Consider the following 15,565-nt stretch of genomic DNA (forward strand, 5'->3'; position numbering starts at 1 on the left):
AGCTGTGACAGGGTAAAAGGCCATTCCAGCAGAGGCAGACCATGGCCACCCACTCCAGAAACATCTCACTGTGAATAAGGGGGAGACTGAGCATGCAGACTATTGACCATCAGAAGTGAGAGGAAATTACCTAACAGTAGACAAAATACTAATTATGAAAATAACTAGGAGACTTGCAGTAAATGAACACTAATTCCTTTCTTTGCTCAACTGTATAAATACTAAGACACTCTGGTTCTTGTGGTGCTGGCTTTGTGAATTTGCCCCTAAGCCCCCCCTTTCTGCCCAGAGCTGTAAATAATTACCTCCACTCAGTGTGTGGATCAGCCTCTTGAACAACGAGTGCTGGAACCACCAAATCTGGAACAACACTCGCTGTCGCTCTGACACCTCCGCTCTGGCTGCAGCCGCCGAAGGGTCTGAGCGGTCCTGCCGTGTGCCGGTGACAATGGCCACGTGTCCTTGGAAACGGGGAGTTCCATGTTCCAGGCTGGGCGGGATGTCACTGAGGAGCGGGATGCGTCACAGTCGGGGCAGAGGAATTCACAATGGGCACTGGTGGGGAATGCCCTGCCCTGGCCCACGACTGACTCAGCCCATTTCCAAGTGCAGAAAGGGGCACTCCACCAACCCCAGGTGCTGCAGCTGTGCAAACCAGGCCTAGTGAAGGGTTTCTGCACTAAAGTGCTGTACTTGGCTCTCTCGGAGGCGAAGGAGCAGCTTAACACCTCTCACCAGGGCAGCAAGGTGCAGCCCTCCCAGCACTGGGCGCTCCTGTCCTGGGCCCTTCAGTCTGTGAGGCTTCCAGCACGTACACGGTCACTCAAACATCATCTCTTTGACAAAACCCCCCGACCTTTCCTCAACCCTGTCTCCTAAAAGGAAACAAGCCAGCAGCATGCCCAGGCCCCCACAGCCTCTGCAGGAGGAACTGACATGGAACAGCCAGCTCTGGCTCTGATCACAATTACAGGCTGACTTCAAGTGGCCCTTGAAGTTATTGACACAGGTAGAAAAACATTTTATATTCAATTTATGATGGTTTTGTTGTCATTTCCCCCATACCCAGGATTATTCCAGATTTCAGTAAGCTGGCACCAAAAATAAGTGCCAGCCATAAGTTGTCCAGGCATTACAGGGAGAAGTAATAAAGCATGTTGTTTAAAATGTGTTGAATATTACCATCCAAAGTTCATTTTTAATCATATCTTGTGTTAGTTTTGAAGTCTGTGTCTATATCTACCCATGTCTCATCTCCTGGCTGCCACACTCACAAGGACAGGGTAGTCTGGGGACACAAAGGGAGGAAGCAATTTGTCCAACACCAGAGCCCAGATCTGTAAAAGAACTGCGTGCCTTTTTGGGAATGACTGGATTGTGTTGATTATGGAGCCCCAGTTAGGGACTGTTGGAAAAGCCTTTGTATGAACCATGAAAAGAATCCATGGAGGTTGTTACACTGGACTCGAATGTCCAGCAGACTTTCCATACCTTTTAAAGGTTATTGATGACAACCCCTGCTCTGGAGTTACCAGATTTGATGGAACCCTTTGCACTGTTCATCCATGAGTGCCTTTGCCCTGCACAGTAGCCCCATATTTAGCTCAAAGAATGGGAACGAAGGAAGGAACCCTGTGCTATTTTGGGCATATTTCTCAGAAAATAACTGAACAATATACTCAAGGCATGGTCAATGCACCTCGGAGCAGGAACCACCATGGTCCTGATTGATAGAATATACTTGAAAATAAATGGGAAAGAAAAATGATAGTTTATGTGCCCAACATGGTTATGTCTGGTTCAGCACAAAAAGGAGGTCACTGGTTATCCCTGAACAGAAACTGAAAGTAACAGGTGGTACTCCTGGACAAAAAAAAACGTGGTGCTAAAGGCAGCTACTGCCTTGAACCCTGAGTAAAGGTTACAAATTGCTGAATTTGTTACAAGAATGCTGTTGATTTGATATGCAGCAATCTGGCATATCATCAATCAGAAAAAGGGATGTAAGAATGGGAGAAGACTAGAAGTCCCCACTCTAGGTGGGACTGGCTTTCCTCATGGCTACCAGACTTTTAAAGGCTTACAGAAGTATTTCTAACCCGTGCTGGAATTGTTGCTGTTTGCATTTTTTTCTGTGTGATAATTCATTGTATTTCAGCTTTCAGGAGATGTTTTGCAAATATTTGTAATAACAAACATTCTTATCCTAGAAAAGAAAATTAGTTTTAGAAGTGAGACTTCCAAGACAAATCTTGAAAGGATCTCTGTGAGGGATTGTTGCAAATAGCTGAGGAGGAAGGAGTGGGTAGTAGAACTTTGAAAGCTCTGAAACCCTCTATGCCCCAAGCCAAGCCAGAGCAATACAGTTTCTTCAAGAAGACATTCTGCAGCTCAGATAACCAAGATGAAAATGACGACTATATGGAAGACCACAATGAAAGGTCAACAAAAGTCCAAAAGCTCAGTGAACACCCAGGGTCTCTAAAGATCCCCAGCTAGACCCTCAGAAACTAACTGTGCAGACTCCAGCAATTTATACATATTTAATGATTTCTGAGAAACATAATGCCTGTGTACTGCATACTGCAGTAAAGCACAGCAAGCTCACCCCAAAGTGTGCGTGTCCCCGCGGTGCCTGTGCGCCAGCAGCAGGTGTAACTTGGGGTCTGCCCAGTGTCTGCGTCTCTCTGCTCCCCCAGGGTTTCCCTGGCTCAGGAGATCCCCCGTTCTTCACGTTTGACTGCTCCACTCTTGGCTGTGCCTCTCAGAAACAGGGCTCCTACTGCATGAGTGAATGCCTTGAGAGCCAGCCCCTCAAACACTTTCTTTGTCCTTGCTGCACATGTGCCTACAGCGACATGTGGGTCACCTTCCTGCCAGTTCAGGATGTGCAGAACTGAACCTAAGTGCCACTTCTGTTCAAAGTTTTCTGGAGGCAAAAAGGGAGCTGGGGCGGGGGCAGAGGGGCTGATGTCAAAAAGTGAGAGGTTGTCCTCAAGTCCCTTTTGCCGGGGCAGATGCCATGGGGGTCTGTCACCCAGAGCAAGAGCCAGGACCCGCAGGAAGGATCCTGTGTCCTGGATCCGGCCAGGAGGGTGATCTTTGCAGCAGCTCGGAGGAGCACGGCCAGGACCTTGGGGTAACTGGATACTACCTGCCACGTGGCAGGGGCAAATGGAAGGGTTTGTTCTTCCTCCACCTGTGTGCTGCAAGTCATGGGCTGTGCCAAGTTCTGTGTGGAGAACAATCGCGTGTGACTCGTTCGCCTCTGGTACACTCTCCTTTTAGTGTTGTTATTATCGTCTGTGTTCTTTTTTCACTGCTCTTTCTAGTAAATTGTTCTTATCTCAACCTGTGATCTTTACCTATTTGTGCTCTTCTCTCCATCCTGCCACAGGGAAAGTGGTGGGGAAGTCAGTGAGGGGCACGTGCTCTGAGGGGTATCAGTGTGAGCACTCAACTGGGGAATACCATTCCTACACTGCAACAATGTGGAAAACTCAGTTTCCTAGGGTACTTTCCTTGGCTAGTCCTACAGGAAAATCAGCCTGCTGAAAAGCAACTGTTGCCATTGAACTGAAAGCCTGCTAGGTAACACTTGTTTTAAAGTACAGATTTAATAAAGTTACACAGGAAGCAAAAATTAAATATTGCCAAATAGTCTTTATAATAACATTTAAAATTATTTTAAAATCTAAGATGGGAGAAATTTCTGTGAACTTTTTCCAAACCCACAGTGACAAAGAATTCTATAAAGCAAATTACAACTGAACATTTTCAGCCCCTAAAAAAAACTTTAGCAAAATAGCAGAAAGAGTTACATTTCAGCTGCATTTCCAAAGCAGATGGTTGACTTTAATGCTTAAGGCTACAGAAGGGGAAATGAGAGAATCTGTGTGTTGAAAAAAAAACCTGTAATGGAACTGTGCAAATGCATTCTCCTCCTCCCTGAAATGAAAATTCTCATATTTAAAATATCATTGAAAGTTGAGGCCAAAATTTTAAGCGACTTGATGTCAATCAGCTGTGTTAAATCTTTGAAGAGAGCATTGCTAGTCTGGCTTCACAGGTGCCTGAATGAATCATGAACAGAAAATCTGTTTTGGATAAGTCAGATTTTCCAAAGATTCCAAATTATACTGTTTTGGATAAGTCAGATTTTCCAAAAATTCAGGAAACAGGTTTGGGTTTGGTTTATTTTCTCCCTCTAAAAAGAACTAAAAGAGTTCATGCACTCGCTTAGTCAGGTCAAGGTTCTGAAGGTCACTCGCGAGTATTGAGGTCACAGACAGCGGATTCCAAAAAGATGTCGATTTTCAGATTTTCACAGACAAAATACCAAGAAAGAAAAAATTGAAATAAATTGAATTCAGACACCGCTTTGCTCTCCATGAAACCACAAGTCCACGCTCTACTCTTCTCATTAATACAAACACAGAAACACTGGCAGCCTTGGTTGGCAGAAGATGGAAAACTGTCATTTCCAGGCACTCACTGAGAGCAGGCAATGTGAAAGCCCCGCCCTGGGTTTCACAGCCACTCCCCTCCTGTGCCCATCCCTTCAGGGCAGGCCCAGCATCAGGACCAGCTGTGGAAAGAGCTGGTGACAGTGGCAGGTCCCTCTGCCCAGGGCAGAAGGCACAGCATCTCTGCTCCTGGCTGGAACAGGGGCCGCTTGCCCAGCTAGACCTGGTGTCCCAAAAAGAGGAGGGGCCCTGGCCCCAGGGCTCTCCCCAGCCCTGCAAGAGGCCAAGCCACCAGCAGCTCTAGCAGGGCTCTTGCAACTCTTTACTCAAGGAAAAGGAAATCAATTGGTATTTCCCTCACACACTCCCTAGACACTGGTTTCTCTCCCTCCTAATGCCCTTCCCCTTCCCCTTGTGCCCCACCGTGGGTGACACTCCTGTGCTGGGGGCACAGCCAAGGGCCCCTGCAGTCGAGGGCCATGGCAGCAGTGCTGCCTCTTCCCACAGGAAATCCTGCTGCAGCTGCCACACCTGCAGCATATCAGATGCCAAAGGCAGAGCGGGCAGCAGGAGCAGCTGCTCTCTCACAGGACCATGCCCTCAATCTTCCTATCCAAACATCTGGATACACAGTGACTGCACAGTCCGAGGTAATCCAATCAGGGGCACTCCCCTCTGATGTTCCAGCCCAGAAGGTAGAACTAATTTCAGTCACCCGAGCTTTGGAATTGAGTAGAGGACAATGAGTTAACATTTGAACGGATTCATAATATACCTTTGGAGTGCTACATGCACATGGGATTTCTGGAAAGAAAGGGATCTTTTCACCTTTCAAGGCACATCAATCAAAAATGGAAAACAAATCTTGGGTACACTTGAAAGTATCCAGAAATCAGAGGAAGTTGCCATCAGGCATTGCAGAGCACACCAAGTGGATAATACCAAACTGCAATTGGGGAAACATTTAGCCAACAAGGCTGCAGAAAAAGACATGTTAGAAAACAAAGCTTTATCTTTAATACCCTTGCCAGAGATACCTCTCCAACTAGAAAAACCAGAGTATAATGCTAGGGACTGTCAATTAACTGAAACTGTAGAATTGTGATTTGATCCACAGGGTTAGACAGTTATCCCAGCTGGGCAAAGAGTAGTCCCAGAATCACTCCTGTGTGAAAAAATGGATTGCAAACACAAAGCCACTCATTGGAGTACTGAAAAACTTTGGAAACATTTGCAAAAATCTGTAACTGGGTGTGAAATGGCTCAGATTGTACAATCAAGACTCCAAAAGTGTATAGTTTGTAAAAAAGACAACGGTAGCACAGCTCACAATGTAGTGCTAAGAGCCATAAAATCTGGAGGTGTTCCAAGGGAATAGTGCCTGATGGATTTTACTCAATTTCCCAGAAAATGGGGGTATAAATCCCTCCTAGATCTGGTGGATACCTTTTCCGGGTGGCCGGAAGACTTCCCTTGTCTTACCAACCAGTCTAGGGAAGTGGCTAAAATACTGTTGAATCAAGTAATACCTAGATTTGGGGTACCTTTGGGAATGTCATCAGATAGAGGTTCCCACTTTCTTGCAGAAGAGGTACAAGAGGTTAGGAAAGCCTTGGGAATAGCTTGGGATCTTTGTGCTCCTTATAGGCCCCAAGCTAGCGGCAAAGGAGAGAGAATGAATTATACAATCCAATTGAACTTGGGTAAAATATGTTAGGAAACCTCCTTGACATGGTTCCAAGCCTTACCCGTGGCTCTGCTTTGAATTAGGGTTCAGACATGGGGCACCAGCAAAATCTGGCCCTGTAAGCTGCTGTATGGTTGACCCTACCAAGTACCACACATTTCAGGAAACACACACATATAAGGAGAGGTTGATTTGAATAATTACCTCATTTCTCTTAGCAAAACTCTACAGGACTTACAGCGAGCAGTGGCGATCTCCAGACCAACAGGACTGGACATAGCAGTGCACAAGTTCCAACCAAGAGCTTGGGTGTACTTGAAAGGCTGGGGAAGCTGTTCTGCTGCAGCCAAAGCAGGGCCTTTTCAACTTCTGTAGACAATACTGCTGCATTGAAATGGATAGGATAAAATAGTGGATACATTATTCCAGAATCAAAAGAGCCAAAGCCTCTTAGCTCAAGATAACATTTCCTGGGGATTTGAAAAAATCTGGGCCAAGCTTACTTCATGGTTACCCAGCTGGCCTTGGTTAAAACATCGGTCTGTAGCTGTTGTAGAGCCTTACCCTGTAAGATGAAATTATAGCTATTAAGAAACTAGTTCCCATAAGGAACTTTGTCTCAAGAAAAGGGGGCACGTGATAAGGACCACAGAACAGAGCAGCACAACCTTGAAGAAGTGGATGAAGGATGTAACTTCTTTGGCAGACAGAAGTAATACAAAACACAAGCAGGATGGCAGCTCATTTCTGCAAGGCTGACAAAGCAGAAGTTACTGTGCAAAAAATGATACTGTGCTTAGTGCAAAGTGGGGGTGAGGAACAGCCACCTAAAAAGGACATCGGATGTTGAAGACAGACCCCAAAGAATCATATGAGGACTATTGAGGCGGCTTCCAGCCGGGCTGTGCCCGGTGGGCTGCCTTGGCCAGGATAGCTCAGTGGTGCTCAGCACAGCGTCCGAGTTCCCAAGCAGCTACCAGCCGCAGGCAACCTAAGCAAGCTCAAGTGATATCAGCTCTTAGTGATTATCAGCTCTTTGTGATTTCAGCTCTTTAGCTTGCTCGTGCTGCAGCAGACACCGGGAGAGAGAGGGGAAGCGCTGTGTGACGTTCCAAAGAATTCTTTATTGGTGTCTTCTATGAAGGTTCTCAGTGACAGCTCTTCTACTAGACTGGGCAGAAGTAGGGCTTTATATACCTTACAGGGGTTTTGGAAATTCTCCAAGAGTAAGGGTCAAGGGAAAGTGACCTATGGCCTTACAAAGAGATAAGCAGGGTCCAAGAGGCGGAAGAGAGGGGCTGCTAAGGCCCAATCATCATGACTTGGCATTTCCTAGCTCAGGCTTCTGGCCTCCAAGGAGGCCTTGCAGGCCCTGGACCTGCTGCGGTGGTTCAATAACGTGACATGAGGGAGTTCCCCCAGAGCAACTGGGATGCCTGAAAGAAGTGAACAGCTCACCACAGCCTGGCACGCTCGGCTGCTTTTCCTTCTGATCCTCCTGGGGAGGCTCTGACATTTCCTCTTCCCTGATGGAAGTGCAGCTGCTGCCAAGGGAAATGTCCCCATACTGATTCAGTGTTCCGGACAGACTGATGTCATTGGCAAAATTCCCTCTCTTCCAAAGGATTTTAATATTCTTTGGCTGTACTTTGTATGGCTGCAGGTCACATTTCCCTTGATTTAAGGAAGTATCGTGGCAGTTCTTGAAGAAATTGCCCTTGGAGGAATTACTCAGTTCTGCAGTCCTCATTATATGCCCTGTTCTAAAAAACTGATATGCTATTTTCCCTCTCTCTGTGTTTTCACACTTGTTCAACAAGGTTTCCTTTCTAAGAATATTAATCACAATATCCCAGAAGCTTAAAGTGCTTGGGTATTTGTTATCTAAGTATTTACAAAAGAGAATTTTTTAAAAAAAACTGTATAAATGCTGGACATAAAATGCAGATGGTAATGCAAATGAAAAAAAAAAAAAAACAACAAAACAAAAACAAAAAAACTTGAGCATTCTCCCAAAAACCTTAGGAAAAAACCCAATGTACTCTATAAAACAAGATAATTCATCTGCAGAATACAAAAACAATACAAAAAGTTCCAGAAGATAAAACTTGTACCACAGTGCTGCACAGAATTATATTATTTCAAGCTTTTTGCACTTCAGGAGCAGTATCACTCTTGGAACTGCAATGCTCTGAGCATGTTCTGCTTACCATGGCAGCTTTCTGCTCTCCCCTGGTGCAGATCATTGTCAGAACCCAGGGCACAGGGAATATTTCTCTGCCTGTCCTCAGGAGTCCTAATCCCCAGGAGAACACTGCTTTTAACCTTCATCCATGGAGAAAGCTTCCAAGACTTTGGGATGAATTGGAACCTATGAGTGTATGAAATAGATAGTTGTGTAGTTTATCACAGGGTAAAAAACTTAGAGTTTTGGGTTTTTAGTATGGAGGTAGATAGAACACAAGATGGAGGATTTTGGGCGTTGTCTGATCTCCTTCTTGTTCTTCATCTACTCCATTTTCTGCACGGTTGCAAGCACAGAGTGGTTAGAAAGAGCTGCAATGCAGATGTTGCATGAACAGACAAATAACTACTGATAGAAAGGTAGAAATAAAATATGTTCTAAGAGTGAATTGGACAAAATAATTTTAAAAGACCCTGAACCTGTGTGTCTTGTGACTTTTTGGTGCGTCTCTTTGTACACTAAGTCTTGTGTGCAGAGAGCATGCTGAACTGTTGATAAGAGAAAAAATCAACAACCTGAAGACCAAAAGTCCCGTTTCATCTCTCAATCCTGGCACAGAACTTTTTAGGGGTCTCTCCATCAGGTGATCCATGGGGGAGTTTCCACAGATCATCCTCCCAGCCAAGGCTGAGTGCAGCCACCACAGCTCGCAGCACCTTCCCACACAGCAAGAACCTGAATGAGAGAGATGGCTTCCCCCAACTGCTGTGTGTTCTAACACTGCCACCTCACAGCTGCTGAAAGCCTCAATTTCTGTGCCCTTTTCTCCTTCCCAAATGTTACATTCTGCATGCAAACCTGCAAACCATTCCTCTCATCAAGGAGGAATGTCTACCCCACCTGTATTTCAATGCCACCACTTGGCTCAGCCTCCTTTCCTTAGACCTACAACTTTTTTTCCCAGTGTGTGAAATGCCTCCTCTTTAGAAAGACACATTCCAGAACTTGGCAAAACAGCAGGGGTGATGGATGGATTGAGAGCAGCCCTGTGAAGAAGGACTGGGCCATCCTTGAGAAAGGAAATACTGGATATGAGCTGGCACTGTGTGCTTGCAGCCCTGACACCCCTCTGTACCTGTGCCTAAACAGGGATGTCCAACAAGTCAAGGGAGGGAATTCTGCCCCTCAGCTCAAGTGAGAGCCAGGAACAGGATGCTTGTGGATGTTGTGGACGTCCCATCATTGGCAGTGTTCAGGGTCAGGTTGGATGAGGGTCTGAGGAATGTGGTCTAGTGTAAAGTGTCCCTGACCATGGCAGAGAGAGAAAGGCCCCAGACCCTGAGGAATCTCCCCACCCCTGCCAGAGCCCCCCCTGCCAGTAGCACCAGCAAGGCTCCTTCAGCCCCTTATTTTAGAGACAAGAAAGAAATTGTTGTTATTTCCCCCACAGAGTCTCTGGGCTCTGCTTCCTCAGCCTTCCCCTTGTGCCCCACCACGGGTGGCACCCATGTCCTGTGGGGCACAGACTTAGGCCCAGGGCCATGGGGGCAGCACCTTTTCCCACAGGAAATCCAAGGCTCCAATCTCTCTGCATTTCTCTGCATGGCGTCTTGTCACTCAAGAGAATCAACAGCCCCTCCCAGTCTGAGATCAGCAGCAGCCCTGAAATGGGACATTTAACTGCAGCATCCCAATCTTTGAAAAATCGCAACCTTCTCCTGCAGCTCAGCTTCCATCTGTCCCTCACTCAGTCAGTTCCCACGAGGTGTCCCACAACAGCACAGGGAGGCCCACAAGACCCTGCTGGCAGCCTGGCTGCCCTGATTCAGACACATTTTCCTTTCTTCCCACAGTTCTGCAGCTTGAACAATGGGAAGGGGCCCTTGTTTGGTCAGCAGTGAAGTATCAGACTGCACCTTGCTGGCACAGTGCCCTTCCCAGGCTTCAGGATTCAGGTGGGGAGGACAACTCAGCACAGGCAGGAGGAGAAAAGTCGAGCTGCACCCCTGGGGCACCCTTTGTGTATTTGCAGATTTCCTTTGTTCAGGGGCCTACATGCTGTCCTTGTCACCTCAGGGGTGCTGCCAGCATGGAGGCCTGGCCTTGTCATTGTGCAGATGAAAGAACTGCTGCCAAAACAAAAGGCAGAGAGAATTCCTTCCTGGGTTTGGAGCCCCCTGGACAGGATCCATTCTACTGAGCAAGCAAGGCTGAACAGCCCCACAGCCCCAAACACAGCTGTAAAGTGTCCTTGTGCCCATCACCCTCGATCCAGCAGGGCTGCAGAGAGGACAAACTCTGACCTTTAAACCAAAAGGGACGAAACCTTGTACAGGGCCTGGCCTGGAAGGCCTGGATGTGATGGCCGCTCCCAGGGAGAGAGACCAGAGGCCCTGTCAGTAGAGACCAGGACTGTGCCCAGGAAACCATGGCAAGGTGTCAGGAGCAGGCATTAGAGACAGGGCCAGGGAGATGTGATGCAGGTGGCTGAGGGAGAGCATCATGGAGATGTAGAAATTGAAACTAGGAAACAGGATTTCCTTTGTTGTCTGACAACATGTGCCTGCAGGGATGGAAGGCCTCCTGTGTCATCACAGTGTTAGAAATGAACTTTTAGATACAAATAAATGGAGAGACAAAGTAGTGGAGGCAAAAGAAATCTGTTTATTAGTAACAATTCACCTGAGCTGCAGGTATGCCCTCTTTCCCCCAAGAGCCAAACACACACACCCTCCAAAAAAGGACTACATTTTATCCCCTTTCCTGGCCAGGGGCAATCCCTGTCCCCTTTCCCATTGCCTGGGTACTTGGGAATTTCTATTCTCTCCTAATCACCTACTTTTCTGTCCGCATTCCTCTGATCCTACTTCCTTTTTGGTCAGGTCTTTAACCGGGCTGCTTTCCCAGCTCACAGCAACACCCAACAAATTAACTGGAGAAAATCCAAACCAGAAATAACAACACACAGAACCAACTTTCATTGTTTTACCTAATAAACTTTTGGGTTCAGCAAAATATTACCTCATCTCTGACAACAGGGTAGAGGACTCTGATGTCACCAACCTTTGGATGATGACATCAGGCATTGCTGGATTGTGACCTCACCTTCTCTCCCTGCTTATCTTGGGGTTCCAAGGAGTTTCAATGCCTTTTGTGCTGTCACAGGGGTAGGAGGCTGGTGTCAGAGAGCAGTGGGCTGTGACATCACAGGGGGATGCATTGTGACATGGTGCCCCTCAATTCCAAGGAATACTTTTGAAAACTACCTCCCAAAGTGAATCTTTCTCCAAGCAGATGGACTGGCAAAACCCATGTACGATCAAGTGATAAGACAGAGTTTGTACTCTCACAAATTTGTTTTTCCTCCTAACACCTCTGAAAACCTCTGATTTTTTCTGATTTTCTTTTTTCTTTAGAATCTGTAAGCAGAAGACAGGAATATTTTTGCCTGTTGGAAAAATGCCATAGCAATGTGCTGTTGACCAGGCGCACTCTTGTCCTTACCATAAAGAAAAGACACTGAACAAAATGAAACATCAGGGATTTCATGGGAGGAGATAGGAGAGACAAAATCTGTTTCATTCTTTAAGTTGGCTGGAAAAATTCTGCAAGTTTGCAAAGTGCACAGAGATGCAGTCACTAGAATGAAGCCATTACTCTCATCTGGCATCCCTAAGCCTTTGCACAGTTTTCAGACAGTTTGTAAGTGAAGGATATATGCAAGATTTGTCTAATTAGTAAAGGTAAAGATTCACTTAGGGTTTGATGTGTGGGGATCTCTGCCATCCCAGAAGGCATGCTGAGACCAATTTCTTTGGTTTCATTCCCTCACAGAAAAAAAACAAAAAAAAAAATAGATAAGGCTCTTTCTGTGCCACGCTGTGGCAGCTCTGCCCTCTCAGCCTTTGCCTTGAGCCCTTTGGTTCTTTTCCATGAGCCTTGATCCCCATCCTCAGCCAAGGGCCCCTGGAGCCCTTTCCAGGGCTGCAGGAAAAGCTCCCTCAGCCATGACCACAGAAGAGCTTCAGGAAGAGTTTATTGTCTCTTGCTGTCTCTTAGACAGAATTGGTATGGATCAACTTGGAGTTGTAGAGGAACAAATTTTCAGGGACTATTCCTCTTCAAATCTGTTTTGTTCTAACCCGGAAGGAAGACAAAGAGGAGGTTCTCTGCTGGTGCTAAGTTATGCTTGCAGTTAGTGTAATAGTAGTCATTAAGTTGGGGAAAGTAACAAGAGCAGTGCAGCGAGCACTTCACGCAATACAAGTTAGGACCCAGCCCTACAGATCCCTGAGCTGATGCAGCTTCACAGGGTGGTTTTGCCCAGGAAGTTTGTCTTGTTTGCTGTTTCTAGGAACACCCCCACTTCCCTGCTGAAGATCAGCAGAACCAGTCTGGGAGTGGGGCAGCTGCCAGCAGTTTTAAATCGAGATGTGATAATAATTTTTCACTTAGGCTCTGTTACCTTTGGCTTACATAGAGGAGGCTTTTCCTTCCTTTTCATAATGGGTATGTAGTGGGCCAAATTTCTCTTTCCTGTTTATAGAAACCTTCCTGGAGTTGAGATGGAGCTGGGGGAGAGCCAATGAAATTTTGAATTGCCACCACAGTTGCTTCTTTTGACAATTTACTAATGTTTGTGACTTGTCTGCATTCTCATCACAAGTGACATGTTGGGAGACCAAATATGAGTCAAAGAACTATATTTTATTTTTTTAATGGAAAAAAAAAGGTGGCATATGAAAACTCCTATGGATGTCTAATTTTTCTCACCATAAACTTCTACGTATTTGAAATCATGTTAACCTTCTCAGCTCTGCCTTGGGAAGTTTTAGAATTATTATGGTCTGGCTGCATTTTTCAGCTTTCATAATAAGGAACTAAAGAATCCTAAGAGAAAACAAAAAATGTCCCATGAGGAATGGTTCCCTTCACCTTCCCCAACTCCTTTTTGCCTGCAATGCTGTCACCCCAGCAGCAGTGCCATCGCGGCAGTGAGTCTGAGAGGTGGCAGCTCTCTGGCCCACACGGTGCTGCTGGCAGAGCCGGCTGCTGCCTACTCAAGGCTCAGGCGGGCCCCTGAGCTGCCGAGCTGCACGGCCAGAGCCATCTCGATGCTGCAGTGCAGGCCAGAGGCGCCACTCAGCCGGAAGCTGCAGGATTTGCCGGAGAGCAGCGCCGTGAGCTGGCAGTGGCGCGACTGTGGCAGAAGCGGCCAGGCCGACAGCACCAACATCTGCACCCAGTGGGTGACTTTCTGTAGGTCCAAGTAGGAGCCCGTGCAGAGGGTGTCCAGCAGGTACCACTCCTGATCCGTGGGCAGCTGGCCACCAGCGGCGTGCAGGAAGCACGTGTGCCCCAGCAGCTGCTCCCCGGAGCACAGGCACTCCAGCGCCACACGGATGCGCCTGGCTGGCGGCCGCTTGGTGCTCTCCGGGCTGAAGCAGTGGCCGGGGGGTGGCCGCAGGATGACCAGCGTGCGGTAGCTGCTGCTGCTCTCCTGGACGCTGCAGGCTGCAGGGCTGGTGTCCGTCCTGGCAGCTGGGTGCAGCTCCGGCATGAAGCTCCTCCGGGAGAGCACTCGGCACACACTGAGGAGCTCGTCCACCAGCTCCTGCAGTACCTTCGTGCTGGGGAGGCCCTGCTGCAGAATCACAGAACAGCTGGGCTTGGCAGTGACCTTTAGGGACTGTCCAATTTGATCCCACAGAAATGAGGAGGAACATTCCCAATGAGATCAGTTTGCTCACAGCCCCCTCCCGCCTTGTCCTGGATGTGCCTATTGGTGAATGGGCTGGACACAGCCAAAATGCTGCCACCCCTGTCTGCACCCTTGTCCTTCTCATGCTCACTCACCTTCTCCTTGCTGCTGAACTTCACCCTGACAATATTCATCTTGCTGATGGATTCCTCCTGCGTGCTGTGTCTGGCAGAGCCACACTTCCATCTCGTGACCAGCCAGAAGGCCAGAGGGAGCAGAGGCAGCCACAGCAGCTGCCATAGACAAAGGAAAAAGCTTTCCATGATGGAATTGTTGCCATCAATCTCCTGCAGTAGCCGAGTCATTTCCTGCAGCAGATACTCCTCGCGCTCTTGCATCCTTTGAGCTTCATTCTTTTCAATTGCTGGATTCCCCTTCTGACCAGCTATGGTCAGCCAAGGCAGCCACAGCAGCTGTCGTACAGAAAGGAGCAGGCTTTCCATGATGGAATTGTTGTCATCCACCTCCCGCAGGAGCCGAGTCATCTCCTGATACAGAAATTCCTCGCACTTCCGCATCCGCCTGACCTCATCTTTATCAATTTTCATGTCTGCTTTCAACCCACTGGGGGTGAATAACAGGGCCAGGATGAAGGCCAGCGTTGGAGACATGGCCTGGTGGGAGAAAGGGGGCTCAGCATGTCTGGCTGGGAGGGACCAGGGAGCTGGTGACACCTGCAATGTCCCCAGAGCCTCTCTGGGCACCTGCCACATTGAGAGCCCCAAGCCCCACTTCCCTCAGCCCTGGGGACAGTGCCCTGCCCTGAAGGTCCCAGCTCTCACTCTGGCTTTAAATCCCCAGGGCATCTTTCCCAACCCCCATCCAGCCCAGCATTTCCCCTGCATGTGCACTCACTGGCTGCCAGAATCAAACTGCCCAGAGCTGCTCCTGACACAGATGTCAGCGTGACCTCTCCTCTGTGATGTCACAGCCAGCAGAACCATGTCACACAGCTGCCAAGCTGGCTGTGCCCCTGCTCACAGCTCCCACTGTGACCCATGCCCTGGCATGTCCCAGCCCCCAGAGCCACACCTGCCAGGCCACGAGCCCCAGCTTTGGTCCCCACTGCCGGCCTCAGTGGCTCCTGGCCATCCTCACCCTGAGTGCAAAGCCAGCCCCAGGAGCCCCCCAGGGCGCTCTGGATCCAGACTGAGACACCCTCAAGGGAAAGGGTGAAAGGGACGTGGATGGGGACTGCAGCTGGATCTTCCAGTGCTCACCACCCCTGACTGTGCTCCAGGTGCACCCAAACCTCACCTGCAGCAACTTCAGAAGTTCATAAGACTTTGTGTTCTACATGTGTGAATTTCATGCAAAGATATATACCAATGTGCAATTGCTCAAACATATTCAAGTCATCTAATAATTAATTTTTTTATAGGCATGGTTTCTTTTATATCTACTTTTGTGAGCTTTTAAGAATGCTTTCAGTTTTCAAAATTCTGTTATATTCTAACAGCACAACT

Source organism: Passer domesticus, chromosome 18, assembly GCF_036417665.1.
Source record: "Passer domesticus isolate bPasDom1 chromosome 18, bPasDom1.hap1, whole genome shotgun sequence".
Classification (NCBI taxonomy): Eukaryota; Metazoa; Chordata; class Aves; order Passeriformes; family Passeridae; genus Passer; species Passer domesticus.